At 41.3% G+C, this 22,191-nt stretch overlaps 1 protein-coding gene and 1 pseudogene across 12 annotated transcripts in view; one reads left to right on the top strand and one right to left on the bottom strand.

The window, feature by feature from the left end:
- The window catches only part of EVI5 (ecotropic viral integration site 5), a 259,537-nt gene extending 255,545 nt beyond the window's left edge, over positions 1-3,992 (bottom strand). For 7 of the 12 annotated variants that reach the window (XR_007154737.1, XM_047870636.1, XM_047870637.1 and 4 more), the window contains exon 1: positions 3,673-3,991. The gene's annotated coding sequence lies outside the window, so the exon portion shown is untranslated. Of the gene's footprint in view, positions 1-3,672 lie in introns of all 12 variants that reach the window. The other 5 variants (XM_047870641.1, XM_047870644.1, XM_047870642.1 and 2 more) reach the window with 2 other exon arrangements.
- A 9,012-nt stretch (positions 3,993-13,004) lies between these two features.
- On the top strand, positions 13,005-14,166 carry LOC125173474 (nucleosome assembly protein 1-like 4; annotated as a pseudogene).
- Positions 14,167-22,191: the final 8,025 nt, after the last annotated feature.

Raw genomic sequence — 22,191 nt, 5'->3', positions numbered from 1 at the left:
CAGAAAAAAAAGTAACTTAGAGGAAACAAACTACACAAGGAAAAGAAAGCTTAAAGAGACTATCTTTAACATTCTCAGATACCGCAACACATAACAAGAAAGAGAATACATAATTGGGTAGAGGACAGGAAGCCAAACCTACAGGCCTGCATAAGGGAATATGGTCAAGAAGCTGATCTACAGGGCATCTGGGTGGCTTAGTCGGTTAAGCATCTGACTCTGGATTTCAGTTCAGGTCATGATGTCAGCACGGAGCCTGCTTGGGATTCTCTCTCCCTCTCACGTGTGTGCCAGCTCACTCTCCCTCAAAATCAATCAATAAACTTAAAAAAAGAAGAAGAAGAAGAAGAAGAAGAAGAAGAAGAAGAAGAAGGAGGAGGAGGAGAAGGAGAAGAAAGAAAAAGGGGGGAAAAAAGCTTATTTGCCTCACTCACAGAACCCCAGGAAGGCTCAGGACTTGGAAGTCTCCAGACAGTATATAGTCAGGATGGGAAAGGTATGGGGCTGAAGAGCAGGTTAGTAATTTAAACTCTGCAATATATAGGCCTTTTAGTTTCTCTTCATTTACGTCCTCTCATAAATTTATTCCCTAAAAACAGTGACTTGGAGAGACTCCAGACTCAAAAAAGTAGAATGAAGCTAAGGCTGAAAGCCAAGGAATTAAGCAGAAAAGCATGTATTGTGAATAGCAGCCCCTATCTACCCACAGCCCAATTCCTTTGCTCAGCACTCAGAACAGTGCCAGCCAGGCATATTACCTCCCCCACTCTCACCCCTACCCAGTTGAATTTATATGTCCTTTTTGCATGCTGCCAAACCAATTTTCATAGTAGCACTTATAGTGGAGGATAAAGGTCTCATCTTGAATTTCTACTTACCCTCCTAGATTCTAAACCCCTAAGGGCAGGGGAAGCATCTTAATCAGCTTTGTATCCCCAAAGTCCTAACACAGTGATTGTCAATATACTCAACACTCTAGAACTCTTTAATTGGTCCTAGACACTACACCAAAGGAAAAAAAAAAAAAAAAAGAAAGAAAGAAATGAAAAAAGAAATAACAAACAAACCAGCTTGGAAAACTAGAACATACAAGGTGTAGTTTAGATTAGGTCGCAAATGAAGATTAAAGACTTAGATCAGCTGTACTTTTTTTTTTAAGTTTATTTATTTATGAGAGAGAGAGACAGCACAAGCAGGGGAGGGGCAGAGGGGGAGAGGGGGAGTCGGAGGAGAGGGAGAGAGGCATAGAATCTGAAGCAGGCTCCAGGCTCTAATCTGGTCAGTGCAGAGCCTGACACAGGGCTTGAACCCACAAAGTGTGAAATCATGACCTGAGCCAAAGTCGGACGCTCAGCCAACTGAGCCACCCAGGTGCCCCATATCAGCTGTACTTCTATATACTGGCCACAAGTATTTTAAAATATCACTTACAATAATGTCAAAAATTTCAAATACCTAAGATTAAACAATAAAAGATATGCAAGACTTTTACACAGAAAACTACAAAACATTACTGAAATTTTAAAAGACCTACATAGAGATATATACTATGTTCATAAATTGGAAAACTCGATATTAAGATGTCAGTAGTCTCCAAATTGATAGATTCAATTCCAATTTCCAAAATTTGTTGAAATTGACAAGAAGATTCTGAAATTTATATGGAAATGCAAAGAGCCAAAACTGTCCATTATTAAGGAACAAAGCTGGAGGCCTTACACTATCACACATCAAGGATTATACAATTACATTAATACAGGAATATTGGTGCAAGGATAACAAATAGACCAATAAAACAGAATATCCAGAAACAGATCCACACTTAAACAGTCACCTGATTTGTGAAATAGTGCCACCAGTGCAGAGGGACAAGTATGGTTATTTTCAATAAACAATGCTGGGTCAAAAAGATACCCACCTGGTAAAAAGTGAATTTTGACCCCCTATAATCCATGGAAAACTTACTATAAATTGTACACTTTAAATGTGAAAATTAAAACAAAAATTTTGTAAGGTAACACAGGAAAACATCTACATATTCTTAGGCTAAGCAAGATTTCTTAAATAGGAGACAGCAGTAATCATAAAGGAAAATAGTAAATATACTTCATTAAAATTAAGAATGTCCATCCACCAAAAAAACACCATTAAAAGAGTGAAAAGACAGAATGGAAATAAGATAAAGTATGTATAATTTATAGACAGGGTGTGTGTGAATCTCCCAGAAAGGACTCATATCCAAAATATTATAAATTAAAAAAATAAGACTCAGGCATTTTACAAAAGACCTATAAATAGCCAATAAAAGATAAAACCACAATCATCAAGAAAATGCAAACTAAAACCACACTAATATATTACTGCACTTCTATCAGAATAGCACAAAGGTTTCAAACTGACAAGCACCAACAAGGATGTGGGGTAACTGGATTAACATTCTCTAATTAGCACAACCACTTTGCGAAAATGTTCAACAGTATCTAATACTTGAGTTTATCATCCACATACCTCACAAACCAACAATTCCACTCCTAGGTATAAACCCCAACTTACTAATGTTCTGTTTCTTGATCTGTGGTGGTGTACTTAGTAAAAATCCTTTACCTACCCACTTAGGATTGTGCACTTTTTCTGCATAGTATACTTTAATAAGCTTTCTAAGTTTCCTTGACACACAGTTCTCAGAGACCTTAAGGCTAGCATTTTAGAATAGACAAGAAGCTTCAGGTAAATTCAAGACAGGTTACTTAAAAAAAAAAAAAAAGCTATTAACACATTATCAGCCCAGAACAAAGGCAAAAACCAACAGATAGTTTTACTTGGTCTTCAAAGAACACTGGATTTCTTTCTTTCAGCAAAGAAAGGGGTTTATTATTCTACACTGCAACCCAAAGAAAAGATATCTTTGCAAGAAAATACTGCTTTTCAAAATCACCTCTAACAACAACGGATAGGAGGAAAGCAAAGGAACCATCCCAAAAGTTTTGGTTTAACTCTTCGGGGAAAGGATGACAAATGACTTGATCTAAAACGCCCAAAGAAACAGACACAAAGAAATCACGGCAATTCTAAAACAAACACGAACACCACAATTCCATCTACCGGAAATTCTGCGGTTAATTTGAGGCTTGCCCCGCTAGTCATAAGGTGATTCAGTGATGGCTACTAACGCTGTCCAAGGATACCCCAGGGAGTCACCTAGCACACCTGGCTTGCCCATCACTTGCCTGGCGACTCTGCCTTGCACAGAATCCCGGAGGCCAAATGAAGACGCCAACTTTGCAAGTAAGGGCGCAGGTGGTCTCACTCCATCAGGGCACCCGGAGGGAACGGACTTCTGGCCTCGAGGGCGGGCATGAAACGTCAGTCTCCCACACAGGATTTGAGAGAAAGCGCCCCCGAAGCTCCCCGTTCCCTCCACCTCCCTGGGACTCCACTGGGAGACCAGCTAGCGAGTTTTCTCCTCAGAGCCCACGGGAGGACGGTCCCGGGCCGCCGCGGCCTCAGGGAACTTAGGCCCTGGCGGGGCCGGGCGCGCCCGCCCCGCTCGCGCCGCAAGTTTGGTGGCGGCCCCCACTCGCCGCGCCTCGGCCCCGCTGTGCGCCCCGCGGAACCCGGGCTCGCGGCCCATCCGGCCTCCCGGCCCGCCCGGCCTGGCGCGGCGCCCCTCACCTTGGAAACGTTGGGTGGACTCCGCCGTAAACATTAACTTCCCATCCAGCCGGCAGCCTCGCCGCCGCGTCTCAGCGCCTCGGCCCCGGCTTCGACTCCGCGGGCCGCCTTCCCCGCCCGTTCTCAAGCGCCGAGCTCACTGACGAGCTCTGAGCCGCCTCCAACCCTCAACCACCCCTCTGGGCACCGCCACTGCCTTAACTACTACCCGACCCCAACCCTGCCCGCCCGCAGGCTACTCCAGGGTCTGGCCGGCCGCGTCAGGGAAGCCCAAGGCGCAGGCGCGGCAGAGCCTTAAAGAGACCGGCAGCCTCTACCGCATAATGGGTTCGAGCAGGTTAGGGGCCGGGCAGCCGGTCGAGAAAAAGAGAAACCGAAGGGATTGGGCCGTGGGGAACGGGGGCGGGGAAATCCCTCTCCCTCCTCCGCCTCTCTTTCAAAGCGCCAGCCCTCAGCCTTACAAATTGCAGACTTCCCCAGTCTCCTGAACCGCCCCTCGCCTGTAAGAGCAGCACAGGACACACCCCCTCGGGGGCCCGAGAAGACCCCAAGCTTGGAGCTGCAGGCTTTGCTCTACCGCATCGCCCACGCTCCTCCTAGGCCGCGGGCACGCGACGCAGACGCGCAGGCTTCGAGAGGCCGTCCCGGCTCCCCGAGAGGTGACTTAGGTCACTCTGAAAAACAATAATCAGTGTGCAAATAGCACTTATGATTGCAAATCCCTCTACCATCAGTCATCTCGACAAACAGGGTTTATGCAAAGTCCCGCAGGGGGCAGAACCTGGGCACAAATACATGCAGTCCAGCCAGGCAACCATCCAGTATCAACGAAGAAATTCTTAGAAGTACGTACTTAGTTTGGGACAGAAACTGTCTACTAATTCCGGTCTAACCCCGGGAAAAACGGGCAAGAAAAATAATAAAGATAATACAAACTGCCTTCATTATACATTTAGAAGTTACAAAATGGGAGTAAGTATCAGCACAAAAAAAAAAAAAAAAATCCAAAATTGTTTGCCTAGAAATTAGATAGTCCCTGGTTATTTTCTGACGCAAATTTACGGTTTCCAGAAAGGGTTTCACTGTAGTAAGCATTTCATAAAAAGAAAAGCACTCCACTTTTTTTTTTTAAAACAGGCTTAGGAAACACTAAAAAATAGGAAGTAGAGCCATGCCCTCCATCCAGCTAAAAACTTTGAAACCTTGAAATTTTATGAGGCAAATTTTTTCTTAGGTCATGCCATTATTTAAAGTTAATTTCAATTGACAATTTTATTGCAACAATCCATTTTGTATAAGAAAGCTAACAGACATCTTGAAAAATCTACCTTTCCCTCCTATATTACATCTATCAGCAAATCCTGTTGATTTCACCTTTGAAATTTTCTTTGAATCTGTTCTCTTCTATCTCTTCCATCACCACCCTAGTCCACCTGTATGGGGGTGGAGGGGTGCCTGACCTAGTCTTCTAAATGGCTTACCCACATGCCCCTTAGTTCCTCTCTCATGGCTTCTCCGCACAAAAGGCTATGTGACCAAGTCACTTCCCAGGTAAACCACTTTAATAGCTTTCCATTCTCTTGGACAAAAACCCTCAGCTAACCAAGCCTAATATGGTCAGATGTCTGGCCCACCTCTTCTCTCCATCTCTTCTCACTGTTTTAGACTACCCATCTCCTCCATCCTGCTGTCTCTTTTCCAGCCACACTGGCCTTTTCCAATCCTTCAAATCTTCCTCTCTTGACAGAGCTTTTGCATATGCTTTGCTCAATGCTTAGAAATCTTTTCCAACCCTCAAAGCTCTTTCCTCAGTCGGCTCTTGTCTGTACCTCTGAGGAGCACCCTTGGACCTTCTCACCTTGGTCCCTTCCTATCATACTGCACTGAAACTGTAATTGTATGATTATTTTGTTGAATTTTTATTCCCTCCTCAACTGGATTATTACATCCATAAGTCCAGGAGCTTGGTTTTCTTTGGTTCATAGTTGTATTTCCATATTTGTCAATGTGTATCTGTTTAATCAATGACTGAAAATCATAGAATGTTAGAATTTGAACTAGATGTGGTTTAAAGATTACCTAAGTCATGTACAAAATGTCACAATTTGACATTTGTAATCAGAATCTAAAAATAACTCCAGTTATTTGTAAAACTGATTTCATATTGTTTTAACTGGGCTGTCACAAGATTCTTTGGGCAAACTTTAAAACAGAGTTCTCAAAGCACCTTGTAAAAACCACTGTATTAATAATGGCTACAGGATGGGCCCACATGGAACTAATAACACTTGCTGCTTCAAGAGAGGAAAATAGGGTAACTGGTAGACAGGAGTAGATAGGAGACTTTTGACCGCCTGCCCTTTTGTACCTTTTCAATTTCTAACCATGTGAATATATTACCTACTAAAAAAATAAATAAATGACACAAAAGAGTGCTTACTGTATGATTTTATTTATTTGAAGTTCCAAAACAGGCAAAACTAATCTGTGGTGGAAAAAAACAGAACTGGTTGCCTCTGGCAGGGAATTTATTGGGAAGGTACAGGAGAGAAATTTCTGGGTGATAAAAATGCTCTAAATCTTGAAAGGGTGTGAGTTACACAAGTGTGTTCGTTTTGTCAAAAAAAAAGTGTGTGGTTAACATTTCAATTAATGTGAATTTTACCTAAAAAAGTATATAAAAATAAATGCGGCATACTATTTTAAAAATAAGCTAACACACGGTTGAGCACTCTGTGTATGAGTATTGGCAAGGGCTATACATACATTATCTCTCTTAATCTTCATAGTATGCTCATCAGGCAGGTATTTATAACCCCCTTGCATATGAAAAAACTGAGACTTAGTAAATACCAAGTAACTTGCTCCTATTTATACAAACTGAAAAATGGTGAGACAGAGCTTGGAATCCATTCCGTCTAATGCCAAGTGGTTTATATATATTGTCCACTAGATCAAGAGCTTTGCAATGATTGGAATCGTATTCTGTCTTAGGCTTCTCAGTAGCCCAAGTGTTTTTTTGCATACTTGCTGTTCAATGTATTTTCAATGAATGGTAAATAATAAGCTTGGTGATTTTATTGATTGAAATTATATATATATATATATATTTTTTTTTAATGTTTATTCATTTTTGAGAGAGAGACAGAGAGTGAGCAGGGGAGGGGCAGAGAGAGAGAGACACACAGAATCTGAAGCAGGCTCCAGGCTCTGAGCTGTCAGCACAGGGCCTGATGTGGGGTTCGAATTCACGAACTGTGAGATCATGACCTGAGCCAAAGTCGGGCACCCAACCCACTAAGCCACCCAGGTACCCCGAAATTATATTTTTTAATTGGCCCTACACATATACATATATAGAAAATATATATACATGCTCATATATTCCAAATAATCTAAATAATCAGCACTGCTGTGCTAAATGCTGAGATACTTTATCTTAAATGAAGTCATTGGCCTGAGGAAAGGAGTTTATTCCATTAGCCCTGACCCTCCAGCAATCTCCCTGGTTTATGCCTTTCCTTCACTCACTCAATTTTTTTGACAAAAGAGCTTACACTTTAACTTGTCACTGAAATAGCTCAATCTAACCAGAGAAATAGCTAATTCTGATTTCTCACAAGTGCTTGAGCACTTGCGTAAGTGAAATTCCACCGTGTGAATTCCACACCAACACCACCTCTGCTCCAGCTCTCCACCACTCTGCTGTTCACACTCTGGAACTTCAAAATAGAGGAAGCATGGGTGCAGTGGGCAGTGGCACCCACCTTGGAGACAAATTTGAGGTCAATTCAATTAGCAATTCAAAGTTTTCTCTGTTCTAATGTTGCAACCCCTTAGCATTGATTTTTGTCACTGTACAGGATAGCGTCTTGAGCTCTATTCCCTCTAAACCTGGCAAGGGTTAAATCTCAGAACACCATGCTCTCAAGTGCCAAAGGTGTTTTATAAGTCAGACATGTGAGTCATTGCTCACAGAAAGGAAAAGCAAAGGAGGCATTTCCTTGAGAGGCAAAAACTACCCAGTGTATGGAAGAGGAACTCATCAGTGTAGTCAAACCCATTTGTGAACAACACCCCACACTCACCCTGGTCTCCTGGCATTTGCGGCTTCCTTAAAGAGCCAGGGCATCTCAGTTACATTCTCTGACTGCACTGTCCAATACAGCAGCCACCAGCCACATGTGATTGGTTTACCTTTAAACTTAAATTAAAATTTGAGTTTCCCACTCCCACTCACACATTTCAAGCGCTCAATAATAGTCACACATAGCTACTGGCTATCTTGGACAGCACAGATATAGAACATTCCATCCATCGAAAGTATTCTTGGCAGTGCTCTACTAGAAAAAGGAGAGGGGCATCCGGGTGGCTCAGTCACTTAGGGTCCAGCTTTGGCTCAGGTCATGATCTCATGGTTTGTGAGTTCAACTCCCACATCAGGCACTGCACTGTCAGCTTAGGATTCTCTCTCTCTTCCTCTCTCCCTCTGCCCCTCCCCAACTCAAACTCAGCCTCTCTCTCTCTCTCTCTCTCTCTCTCTCTCTCTCAAAATAAAAAAAGTTAAAAAAAAAAAAAAAAGAGGGGCACCTGGGTAACTCAGTCAGTTAAGCTTCTGACATTGGCTCAGGTCATGATCTCACAGTTCCTGGATTCGAGCCCTGCATCGGGCTCTTGCTGCATTGGGCTCCAGCTCAGAGCCTGGATTTTGGATTCTGTGTCTCCCTCTCTCTCTCCCTGCCCCTCCCCGGCTTGCTCTCTCTCTCTCTTTCTCTCTCTCTCTCTCTCTCTCTCTCTCTCTCTCCCTCTCTCTCAAAAATAAATAAAAACATTAAAAATGAATGAATGAATTAATGAATGAAAAAGGAGAAACAATACTCCGGTGCAACTCCTAATGTTCAAAATATTCTGCTTTGAAAAAATGAAAAAGTTCATGATGAAATAGTGAAAGCCTATTTCAGTTGGCTCATTGCTTTCCACAACATGAATCCAAATTTAAGTTAAGCACAAAAGTTGTGGCCTCTCCAAGTATTGAGGTTATGAGGATGGCTTTAAACTTACCACTTTACTTCTACCATATTCTATTGTTTGCAAGACACATTATCTTGGAAAAGAACATTGTTAATTGACAGAAGTCTATTGCCCTCTCTTGGCACTTCGTGCACAGGTAGAGAGACTAGATCTGCCACAGTTGTAGTAAACGACCAGCTCTCTGGCTCTAGAGTTTGGGCATCATTTTTATATGTGATATTAGACATTCACACTATCAATCCAACAACAGCTTCTAACCAAAATGAGACATCAATAGAGTGCCAATTTTTATCCCACCCAGCAAAAGCCTGTTCTTTTCTTGACTTTCTGAGATAACTGTTTTAAAGCAAGATAAAATTTGCTGCCACTAGAACAGTAATTCCACGTAAACTATCCAATTATCTGGGAACTAGTAACCTCTACATTCATGCAAGTGACTAGATTGTGACCTAAAATTTCAAGTGTGCATGTCAAAATTGTGCTTTAACCTCTTTGAGATCCAATCTTATCATCCGTAAACTGGAAATAAGAATAATCATATCTACCTAAGCACTGAAGTGACAGTTAAATGAAATAGTATATGCAAGGCACATAATAAGCATTCAACAAATGGTAGCTATTGTAATTGCTGTTATCCAAAGCCACAAAGCACCAAGGTGCAAAATTAAAAAGAATAAGGATTTTTTTTAAAAGACTCTGATTAGAAAAATCCTGACTCTACCACCTGTTAATGGGTCTTTAAACCCTGTACGTTGGGGCGCCTGGGTGGCTCAGTCGGTTAAGCGGCCGACTTCGGCTCAGGTCATGATCTCGTGCTCTGTGAGTTCAAGCCCCGCGTCGGGCTCTGTGCTGACAGCTCAGAGCCTGGAGCCTGTTTCAGATTCTGTGTCTCCCTCTCGCTGACCCTCCCCTGTTCATGCTCTGTCTCTCTCTGTCTCAAAAATAAATAAAAACGTTAAAAATAAATAAATAAATAAACAAACTCTGTAAGCTTCTGTGTCTTCATCAGGCAAATAAGAGTTGCCAAAGATTGATGTATTGTGAGATGTGTTATTTCACGTGAAAATGGTCTAACAGTAAAGCACAAACTTTAGCTAATGTTAATTAACGCTCTGCCCTCTCCTCCACAAAAAAAGGATGAGGAAGCTACATTAAGAAGGCATTACTTTACAGTAAAATTAATTTAGCTTTTATTGCAAACTACACTCCTAAACAACAAGGGAAGCAACAACTGCTGAAGTCATCATTGAAAGACCACACAACTTTCAACATTATCACCATGTGGAACTATGAATGAATACTGTGGTACCCAGTCATTTTTCTCAGCTATTCTTTTTCTCCACATGAGAAATTTGGAGGCCTTATGGACTCATCAGTTCTCCTCTGAGAATGTACATTCAAAAAAGATAACCAGTAACTAATTACATCAAGGGCAGAAACTACTGAATTACAAAAAGTCAATTACTAAAATACCTTTCTTACAGGTGCAAAATTAAACCTAACACTCCATAAATTCTTGTTAATCCCTCAAATAGTCAAAATACAATAACATTCTTAAAATAAAACTGAATAAGTGTTGCCAAGCTGTTCTGTGTTTCAAAGACTAAACAACGTATATAAACACTAACTCAATAACAAAATATTTCCTGTTGCAGTGCTTACATTTTTATAAGTTCTAATAGAAAATCAAACACTGTAGACATTTACCTGTTTCCCATTAGCATTTCTGAAGGCAGCAGTCATTTTGGTAACCATGATAAGCAGAGAAGACCAGGAGACTAGGGATTTCAATTGAATTTATAGCTGACTCATAGGGAGTGTTTACAATGACATTGCCACTGGGATCCACCCATTTAACACCCTTTCAGTTCCCTATACATATGTTAGTAGGACCTTTAGAGGAAGCTGGGAATGTGGAGGACTAAAAATGCAGTAACCAAAGCTTTTTGGTCTTATGAAAAACTAATTGATTTTGTTTTTCTTCCACCTTTCCTTCCTCTCTATTTTCCTCCCTTCCCCCTACCTCCTTCCTTTCTTCTTTTTTCCTTCCTTTCTTAAATGGTTTGATATGTCTCAGAATGACAACTGAATATGAACTGTTGTGTTTAGGGTGCTGACTCTGAGGCATTGGCTAGATAGAAGCTTCTAAATGTTAGGTGATTTCAGCTCTTAGGATTTGGCACTAGACAAAATTATTAATCTGGTAGGACTTACCTTTGTGGTTATTTTTTTACTCTTGAGCTTTTGGAATACTGTAGACTATTGTGTTCTATCAATGGATATTGCATTTGTATTACTTAGGGCTATTAACCGGGAGTTTACTGTGAAATACAGAAACAAGTGATATACTTTGTGAGAGATATCTAAATAAGAAATATTCTATTCTCCACTATTCTCCCATTCTCTTGAAAGAGATCTCCTATAATATGTTGGTTTTAGGGGCGCCTGGGTGGCGCAGTCGGTTAAGCGTCCGATTTCAGCCAGGTCACGATCTCGCGGTCCGTGAGTTCGAGTCCCGCGTCGGGCTCTGTGCTGACAGCTCAGAGCCTGGAGCCTGTTTCAGATTCTGTGTCTCCCTCTCTCTGACCCTCCCCCGTTCATCTCTGTCTCTCTCTGTCTCAAAAATAAATAAACGTTAAAAAAAAAAAAAATTTTAATATGTTGGTTTTAGAAGACTGCCTCTCTAATAATGGTAGCTTATATTTTAGAAGTCTTACCATGAGTTGGGCTATGGAAGCACTTTTCATCTATCTTGATCTTCACCATAACCCTATTACAATCCTCATTTACAAGTGAACCCTGAACAAGAATGCTCATTACAAGTGAACCCTAAGAGTGCTTCATTTATTTACTCATTCATTCAGTCATTCACACACAAACATATTAAGTATATACAATTGTGTCAGGCAGTTTCCTAAGAAGGACAAAAACTAACACTCTCAGCTCCTACATGTCAGCAATAACATTATGTGCTTCTACGTGAGGCAGGCATCGTTAGACCCATTTACAAGATGAGGAAACTAAGGCTGGTCCAAAGCCACAATGATAGTAAAAGGAAAAGCAAAAATGCAAGCATCAGTCTCTCTTCATTACAAAGCCTATATTGTTTGGAGTTACAAAAATGTAGTACCTGTATTCAGGCTCTAGTAAGAACATTTAGTCTGGTGTAAAAGATAGACATATGAACAAATAAATGGACAATAACAATATATTCTTTCATATGGTGGAATATATATATTACAGTGGAAACACACAAAATGGGGAGTACATAACCTAGCTGAGGGAGTTGTACTATTTTCATCTGCCCACACCCCCTCTGTCTTCTATCAGCAGGTGTAGGTGCCTGACTCAAGCTAAACCAATCACTTTACCCCATGACCACACTGACTGGACTGGGAGAGTCATGCCCTGGGATTTTTCAAACCAGAGCTGGTGTGCCTTCTCATTATGAAGCTCTAAAGATATGAACCCAGAGATCCTGGCTATATTCAGGGAAACAAAAATGAGATGGAGAACATCTTGAAGATATTAGAATGCCTGGTTCCAGTAAATCCTGCTTTCCCTGAGCCTTATATATGTTATACTTATTAAAGCTGGTTATTGTAGTAGACACTTTTCTAGATACATGTAATAGCCATCCTCTAATTTGGCCAAGTGATCTTAACTGCCAGTTCTTCATGAGCCTGTACAGACCCTCACACATTGAATGAGGGCTGGTCTGTGTAACCAATAAAATGCAGCAAACCAATAAAATGCAGAGTATAACCTCTGAGGCTAAGTCATCAGGGCACTGGAGTTTTTGCCATGTTTTCCTATATGGCTTGCTTTGGGGGAAGGCAGTCATCATGTGTGAAGGGCTTTATGAAGAAAAAAAAATCCCATCATCACCCAGGACAAATCTGATAGTCACTCAACAAGCCACCACGGAAGTGGATCCTTCAGCCCCTGGGAACTTTTTCAAATGACATCTGTCTGAATCTCATGTGAAACCCCAAGCCAGGACCAGTCAGAAAGCTGTTCCCAAATTCCTGATACATAGAAACTGTAAGAGATAATAAATGTTTACTGTTGTCTTAAGGCAACAGAGCCTGGAACCTGCTTTGGATTCTGTGTCCCCCTCTCTTTTTCTGCCTCTCTCTCTCTCTCTCTCTCTCTCTCAAATATAAACATTAAAAAAAATAAAATAAAAAGAAGTGGAATCTGAAGGAGCAGAATCCAGCGAGGTACCCACATTTGAGCTCTTCGTGTTCTTTGCTTCTGAGAGTTGCCATAACTTTCCATTTGGAGATCGAAGCATTCAGATGGCAGATAACAGGTTTTCAGATGGTGTTCCTTCAGATGGCTTAGAGGCTGCTAAAAATGCAAGTAATACAGAAAAGCTCACCCCCAGGTGATGCAGAACCCTCAAATATTGGAAGCTTTACAGGAATGGTTTGACAATGGCTCCCACACTCCTTCAAGTTACGTTGACACTTTACCTAGAGCAGTGAAAAGAATCAACATGTTGAAGCAGCTGCAGGTGAATGTGCTCACATAGAGGCCAAGTTCTATGAGGAGGTCAATGGCCTGGAGAGAAAATATGCTGACTGTACCAGCCTCTCTTTGGCAAGAGAAGAGAATTCATCATTGGTGATGTTGAGCTGGCAGATGCAGAATCAGAGTGGTACAAGTGAAAATGAAGAGGACAATAAATTGGCTGAAGACATGAAAAATAAAGTAGTCATAACAAAAAAAAAAAAAGAAGAAGAAGAAGAAGAAGCAGCAGCAACAGCAGAGGAGCCAGACCCCAAAGGAATTTCAGAGTTTGGATTTACAATCTTTTGAAATGAGATACACTAAGTGAATTAATCCAGGAGTATGATGAACTGATCTTGAAGCACCTGCAGGATATTAAAGTGAAATTTTCAGACCCTGGGCAGCACATGTCTTTTGTATTAGAGTTCCACTTTGAACCCAATGACTGTTTACCAATTCAGTCCTGACAAAAAAAAATTTAGGATGAAATCAGAGCCAGATAAGGCCTGATCTCTTTTCCTTTGAAGGTCCTAAAATAGTTGACTGTGATGGGTGTGTTATTGACTGGCAGAAAGGAAAAAATGTACAGTCAAAGCAATCAAGAAAAAGTAGAAACATAAGGGCCCAGGCACGGTGAGAACAATTGCCAAACAAGTCCCCAACGACTCATTTTTCAACTTTAGCCAGCTGAAAGCATCTGGGAATGGAGAATCACTGGATAAAGACTTGGAATTCATGTTAGCCTCCGACTTTGAAATTGGACACTTCTTTTGTGAGCAGATGGTACCGTAGGCCATGCTCTACTTTGGAGGAGGCCATAGAGGATGACAACAATTTGATGAAGGTGAGGAAGGAGAAGAAGAGGAATTAGAAGGTGAGGAGGAGGAAGAAAATGAGGACGATGTCAAAATTAACCCCAAGGAGCCCAGCCAGCCCTCCTAGTGCAAACAGCAGGAAGAAGTGAGTGTGCCCTGCAGGTGGGGCGTCTGCCAGCAGATCGCACTCAGGACTCACTGCGGCCACAGCACAACCGTATTGTCAGTCCTTACATCTAACTTCTTTTCTTTTCTTTTCTTTTTTTTTTAACTTGTTTTCAAGTGCATGATTTGACGTTAACTTTTCCTTTACCCTTCTTATTTTTGCTTAACCTGTACAATGCATTCAGAAATGCATTTCTGAAATAGAAGGTTTGATTCCAGCAGCCTCTAAGGCCTTGGGTGCAGTTCAGTGGACTTTCCCAGGCCCTGCCCTTGGGATGGCCCTGTAGACCCTGGGGGCAGTGGAAAGTCAGTTGATACCAAGGGCAGATGTCTGGGGATGTGGTTCCAAGGCATCTAGAACCAATTACACCACTTCGCAGTTGGACTGGATTCTTCTTTCACGTGAAGAAACCCACACACCTCGCATTTCCCACCACTTGGTGTCCTTTGCTCTAATTGTCTCAGTAGAGGAGAGTCATGTTTTCCTTAGAGCGTTCTTTCTTCGGTTTTGTCTTCCTTGGGGTGGAGTAGGGGGTATGTGCACCCAAGCCCCGAGGCACAAGTGTTTGTGGTTCATCCTCGCATTTATTTATTCTTTCCTGCTCGTGAGGGCTTGGGACTCATGCTGTCACTTGTCTGTACAGTTTCTGAAACCATGTGTGTGATTGGTGACTGGGTGACTTGCCAGGTGGGTGTGGTGGTAGCTCCCACAGGAGGGAGGTCTGAATAGAAGGAACCTGGCTTGGACTGGCCAGGCCAGCAGCTGAGGGCAGGAGCTCATTTTATTCTTTCTTTCTTTCTTTCTTTCTTTCTTTCTTTCTTTCTTGTTCTTTCTTTCTTTCTTTCTTTCTTTCTTCCTCTTTAACATTTTTATTTACTTTTGGCAGACAGAGACAGCGTGAGTGGGGGAAGGGCAGAGAGAGAGAAAGGGAGACACAAAATCCAAAGCAGGCTCCAAGCTCCAAGCTCCAAGCTGTCAGCACAGAGCCCTACACCAGCTCGAACCCACCAACCCTGAGATCATGACCTGAGGGGAAATCCCACCCACTGAGCCACCCAAGTGCCTCCAGGATCTCCTTTTCATGACCTACAGACCACTAGCTGTGGCAGGGGATTGTGGGCAAGGCCCCAGGGTTTGCCAGGCTCCTGCGGTGAGCAGCCTGGCCTGGGAAGGGCCGCTTTTCCTTCTAGTGTGTGCATCCAGTCTTGCTTTCTCAGTAGCCCCTGTTCCTTGGCCCTCTGATCATCTTGTCTTCAAAGTCTTGGGTTCAGAGTGACCTGGTTTTGGCCAGTGGGTGGGGTTTCCAAGTGTGCGACCACTTGGCAGCCAGAAACTCCACGTCAATTCTGTGACCAGGCCTGTAGAGTGCTCAGCCTTACTTACAATACATTTGTAACTGAATATGGTGTTTGCAATTTGTACAGAATAGTTAGAATATTATGTTAAAGTTATGAAACACACAAAGAAGTAATAAAATATCTCTCTAATGATTTCTGAGGAGTAAGAGGAACTGGAATATTTTAAAGCAATTTCTGAGAGTAAATCATTTCACCTGTACATATTTTTAAAAATATATTTAAACAAAGTAACTAGGAACCTTGATTTATTACATAAAGATAGAAACCTATATCCAATAATTTGAGAACACTCATTCATCTCAAGTACACATGAAACATGTATAGAAATTGGTAGGGAACATTTCTAAAACTTGACTACTTTTCAGTCAATAAGGCATGTCTCAACAAATTTCAAACAATTGGTGTTATATGGAATATTTTCTCTGAACAAAATGCACCTAAATTAGAAGTCAACAACAAAATTTTATTATCTTTATATCTTAAAGATAGAGAAATTGGGGCGCCTGGGTGGCTCAGTCGGTTAAGCGTCCGACTTCGGCTCAGGTCACGATCTCACATTCCTTGAGTTCGAGCCCCGCGTCGGGCTCTGGGCTGATGGCTCAGAGCCTGGAGCCTGCTTCCAATTCTGTGTCTCCCTCTCTCTCTGCCCCTCCCCCGTTCATGCTCTGTCTCTCTCTGTCTCAAAAATAAATAAACGTTAAAAAAAAAAAAATTAAAAAGATAGAGAAATTAATTTTCATTCCCAGAGGTTTCAGAATTTGAAAATAAACTTCTAAGTGACTTCTATTTTCCAACAATGTCTCTACAGTATGGAAGTGTATGAACAGCTAGCTCTCTGTGCCATATGGTGTACTGAATTACTGAATAAAATATACTCATTACTTGGGTTGCAGTGAACAAAAGCATAAAAACTATTGGCCTAGAAAAACTTGTACACATGTGTATCAGGAGACAGGTTTGAGAAAGTTCATAGAGCATTGTTAGCAACAAAAAAAGCTGAAAACAAACCAAATATTCATTGATGGGTGAATGTATATGGTATATTAACACAATGAGATATTATATAACAGTGAAAATGAATGAATTACAGCTCCATACAGCAATGTGGATGAACATTAAAAACATAAGCCTGAGCTGCAGAAGCAACTTACAGGAAGCATGACAGAGTATGATGCTAATTTTAGGAAATTCTAAAAAGAACTAAATAATACATTGTTTAAGAAAATAGATATAAGAAAGATCTGAGAAACTTACCAGAAACCCATGGGGGAGGGGAAGGAGAAAAAAAAAAAAAGAGGTTAGAGTGGAAGAGAGCCAAAGCGTAAGAGACTCTTAAAAACTGAGAACAAACTGAGGGTTGATGGGGGGTGGGAGGGAGGGGAGGGTGGGTGATGGGTATTGAGGAAGGCACCTTTTGGGATGAGCACTGGGTGTTGTATGGAAACCAATTTGACAATAAACTTCATATACTGAAAAAAAAAAAGAAAGAAAATAGATATACCCGACAAAACTACTAAAATAGATATAGAAATGATAAATTCAACTTAGTGTTTTTTTCTCTGGAGAGAGAGGCAGGCAAATAGGATAGGAAAGGAGAGGTGCAAATATGTATAAAGGTATTGATAATGTCTAGTATCCAAGTGAAGTTCCAGGTTCAAGTCTGTCTGTTTTAATTGTTGAGTTTTGTTACACACAGATGTTCTTTTTTTTTTTTTTTTTTGAGCAAATATTACATAATAAAAACTTTTTTTAAGTTTATTTATTTATTTTGAGAGAGACAGAGCATGCAAGTGGGGGAGGGGCAGACAGAGAGGGAGAGGGAGGATCCCAAGCAGGCCCGCACTGCCAGCCCAGAGCTCACACATGACTTGAGCTGAGGACCCAGATGCTTAAGCAACTGAGCCACCCAGGCACCCCCAATAAAGACATTTTTCAAGAAAAACTGATTTTGTAAACAAGAAGGAATACTATTGAAATTCCGATTTTAGGGAACAAAAATGCTCAGTGAATTTTCATTCTACTTCTAAGAAAATCCCCAGAGCCCAAAGTTTTTGAGAGGATGGGATCCTTGAGCCTTCAGACCTTCCCATTGTACCCCCACCAGGAGATGTCCCTGACTCTGAGTCATTCAGCACCTAGGACATATAAATATGTCCGTCCTCCCCCCCCCACCCCACCCCCGACAGCACAAGTAAGTTGGAATAGTTGTTGTTGTCTGAGACTTCATCTCTCCCACTCCTAAAAGATTGCTTCAAATCTGCATGCCTCTCATTATTTTCAAAGTGTTCTGATGCTTTGGGTGTGAAAAGACTGTTTTAAAGTTCACTGGGTAAGTCTCTCTGTTTTCCTCCAGCCACGAATCCTTTTTTTTTTTTTTTAACCTGATTACAGAAACATTACATATTAATTGTTTAAAATGTGATTACAGGGGCACCTGGGTGGCTCAGTCGTTTGCCCGTCCGACTTCAGCTCAGGTCATGATCTCATAGTCCGTGAGTTCGAGCCCTGTGTCAGGCTCTGTGCTGACAGCTCAGAGCCTGGAGTCTGTTTCAGATTCTGTGTCTATCCTCTCTCTGCCCCTTCCCCGCTCATGCTCTGTCTCTCAAAAAAAAAAAATGAATAAACATTAAAAAAAATTGTTTTAATAAATAAATAAAATGTGATTACAGAAAAACACAGAGATTAAAATCACTTGTAATCTCATCACCAAATATTATTACAATTGATTTTTTAGTCTTTTTGCTTTCTGTCTGATTTCTGAGTATATGAATACCTACTGTTTCTTTATTTTTAAAAATGAGATCAGACTGACTGACACTTTATATTTTGTTTAACCTTTAAGGAATATATTTTTTTTAATGTTTATTTATTTATGGGGAAAGCAGAGAGAGAGGGAGAGAAAGAGAATCCTAAGCAGGCTCCATGCTCAGTGTAGAGCCTGATGTGGAGTTTGAGCCTGCAAACCCTGAGATCGTGACCTAAGCTGAAATCAAGAGGCAGACACTTAACTGACTGAGCTGCCCAGGCACTTCTATACTTACTAATACTTTTAAAGCCATGAAATTGAACTAAGTGAGTGAGTATAGATGAAAAAGAAAAGAGGGTCAAAGACTGACTTTTCACTAGGGGAAAATTAAAGGTTGGGCAGAAGAGGAACTAATGAGAGAGACTGAGAAAGAGCAGCCAGTGAAGTGAAAGGGAAACCGGGAGAGTATAGTGTATGGGAAGCCAGAGAAAAAGAATATTGCAAGAATACTGAGTCAATTGCTATCGATGGGTCAAGAGAAATGATCATAGGATTTAGCAACAGAACTCATTGGTGACAATGAACTATTTCCATGAACATTGTAGGCAAAAGCCTGACTGAAGTAGGTCCAAGAAGAAATAAAAGGAAAGAAAGTAGAATCAGAGAAACAGACAAATATTTGAAAGTGTTTGGTTATAAAAGAAAGGTGAAAAACAGAGGAGTAGTTGAAGAGAGTGGGTTTTTTTGTTTGTTATTAAAGCAAGACAACGTGTGTGAGTGCTGATGGGGAAGGTTCAGAGAGGAAAAATTGAGGATGCAGTAGAGAAGATGGAGAATTACTGGAGCATCATGGCATGGGTAAGAAGGGATGGGGTCTAGTGCCAAGGCAGAGGAGTTAGCCCCAAATGGAATCATGGACAATTCACCGCTCTCTTCTTGTTACAGGAGAGAAGGCATGTAGATAGGTGGTTATGCTGGGAATTTGTGGACATTCTTTTCTGGCTGTGCTTATTTCTTGGTGAAATAAGAAGAAATGTCATAATCTGAGAGTGAGAGTGGAAAAACATTGGCAGTTTAAGGAGCTAAGAAAAGGTATGAAATAGTTGTCTAGGAGAGTGCAAAAATAAATTCACTAGAGAAATGTAGTATAATTGCCAGGCATCCTCAATGACCTACTTGAAGTTCACAGTCATGAATTTAAAATAAGAGCGTTTGGCATGGTTATGTGTTTTACCCCAGGCGCACTGAATCACCTGGACATAGATACAGAGTAGGCAGAGATATGAGATCAAAACCCAGATTTTGGTCAAATGAACAATAATTTTTCTACAGTTTTATAGCTGCATTATTTTTCAAATTATTTCTTTCATGGAAAATAAGAAGAAACGTATTTTTAGCCTGGGAGTGCCAATAATGCTACTCTATCTCTGGCCCCTCATCTTGTCTATGTCCATGCAATGACCTCCCTCAGGGCTACGTGTTCCAGGCCCCTTGGAGGGTGATGTATGCCCTGATGGAATGAAGGAAGGCTTGTTCTGACCTTCCCTAAAGTTGTTTAGATAACTAGTAGAGATAACATAGTTTCTTCCCCTCCCTCCCCTCTGGCTCATAGATGGTGCACAAGGTCTGTTAAATGTTAAACTCTTGACTTCACAACAATGAATTCTGCATATCCCCTCACTCTATAAAATCTGTGGATTAAGTTCTGGACTTTGAGGAGAGTAGCTGCCCAGCGCCTGGATCATTGTCTGCCTGGTCCCTGCCATCACAACACCCTCCTCTCAGTAAGTTAACCTAAATAAACTCTGTGTAAATGGTTTGGAGTGGCTTGCTTAGCTTTTCAGTCAGAGAGTGCCTTCCCAGTTTAGAGGATATTTTACCATCCCTTCTCCAGCTTCTAATATCTACCAACACAAAATTTTACCAATATCTGACCAGTATTTGCCTCCTTAATCTAGTCTTTCAGTTTCATGGTCATCAGCTTCATTGTCTACCCAATTCATCCTCACCCCTCAGTTTGATTCCTGAGTCAGTCCTCCAAACTTTTATCAACAGTTTTCAACCATGGCTACACTTTTCCTTTCTTATCACCTCCTTTTTGGCTTTTTGGTTGGTAAATTTTAGGGTACCCTATGGGTCACACTTTTCCCTGCTAAATATTGTCCACAGATCCTTTTTCCCTATCCTGGAGGTGAGTAAGGGAGGGCAGAGAGAGAGGGAGACACGGATTGGAAGCAGGCTACAGACTCCCAGCTGTCAGCACAGAGCCCGATGTGGAGCACGAACCCATGGACCAGGAGATCATGATCTGAGCCGAAGTCAGATGTTTAACCGACTGAGCCACCCAAACGCCCCATTAATCTGAGTTTTAATTAACAGTTGGGTGACCTTTGGGACCCTAAAACAGCAAATTCCAGCTCTGATCCCAATCACTATGTTGTATCTGTATTCGTTTTAGGGACATAACAGCCAGTACATGGCATAAACCAGGAAAAAGTCCATCCTTGGAATCCTTAGAGGTTGGAGGAGAATTTTGCTCCCATGCATTTTGTGGCCATTTACCTTTTGTCCAGAGCCACTAAGGAATAGGAGTCTTGGAGGGCCAGACTTCCTGCAGTGATTCTTGAACAGCATCGTTGTCTTCAGTCTAACTCTAAAGTACCTCAGCCATGAAAAAAGAGGCAAGTCTGATAGCTCCTCCCAGTGAATCCCAGAAGGCCACTGTGGAGGGGCTTGGTAGAGCAAGCAACTCACAGACGAAGAAGATCCTCAGTAATAGTGAAGTGAAAGTTTGAAAGTTCTCTGGAGAAACCAGGCCCACTTCTTGTGGATGGTTTGGGTTATATACTACTTGAAGGACTCCCACTTCTGTGGAAATTTTAATTGGTTCTAATTAGCTGTATAGAGGATCCTATTTTTCTTAGAACTTCTCTTGCCTTCTCGCCTTCTTCCGCTGTCTCCATTTTCTAAAAATCTTGTATTGATCTATGTCTTCATGTACGAGTCAGTGTTCTCCAGAGAAACAGAACCAATAGGATACACACACACACACACACACACATACACACACTTCCTTTATTTTAAAGAATTGGCTTATGTGATTTGGGGGACTGGCTAGTCTGAAATCCGTAGGGCAGACTGGTAGGCTGGAAACTCAGGCAGAAGTTGATGTTCCAATATTGAGTCCAAAATTTGTAGCGCAGGCTGGTGGACTAAAAACTCAAACAGGATTTTATGCTGCATACTTGAGGCAGAATTTTTTTCTCCAGGAAGTCTCAGTTTATGCTCATAAGGCCTTCCACTGATTGGATGAGGCCTAGTCACATTACCAAGGGTGATCTCCTTTACTTAGAGCCAACCAATTGTACATGTTAACCACATTTACAAAATCCCCTCACAGGAACACCTACATTAGTGTTTGATTAAGGTATTGTAATGTATTGTGATTGATAAAACTATATCTATTATTGCCAAGTATAATGCTAGGCACTTCAGATGAACTATATATATAATTTGTTTGTTGAAGTATAATTACCATACAGCATTATGTTAGTTTTAGGTGTACAACATAATGATTTGATAATTCTGTCATTACTCATTGCTCACCACAGTAAGTGTAGTCACCATCTGTCACCGAGCAATGTTGTTACAATATTGTTGACTGTATTCCCTATGCTGTACTTTTCCTCTCTGTGACTTATTTATTTTATAAGTGGGAGTTTGTACCTCTTTATCCTCTTTATCTATTTTACCCATCTCCCCACCCATCTCCCCTCTGGCACCTGCCAGTTTGTTCTATGTATTTTAAGAGTCTGTTTTTTGTTTGTTTGTTTGTTTGCCTCTTTGCTTCTTTGTTCATTTGTTTTGTGAACTATATCATTCAATACT

The sequence above is a fragment of the Prionailurus viverrinus genome, chromosome C1, assembly GCF_022837055.1.
Source record: "Prionailurus viverrinus isolate Anna chromosome C1, UM_Priviv_1.0, whole genome shotgun sequence".
Taxonomy (NCBI): domain Eukaryota; kingdom Metazoa; phylum Chordata; class Mammalia; order Carnivora; family Felidae; genus Prionailurus; species Prionailurus viverrinus.
The sequence above is the reverse complement of the archived record's forward strand: the minus strand, read 5'-3'. Positions and strand labels throughout refer to the sequence as shown.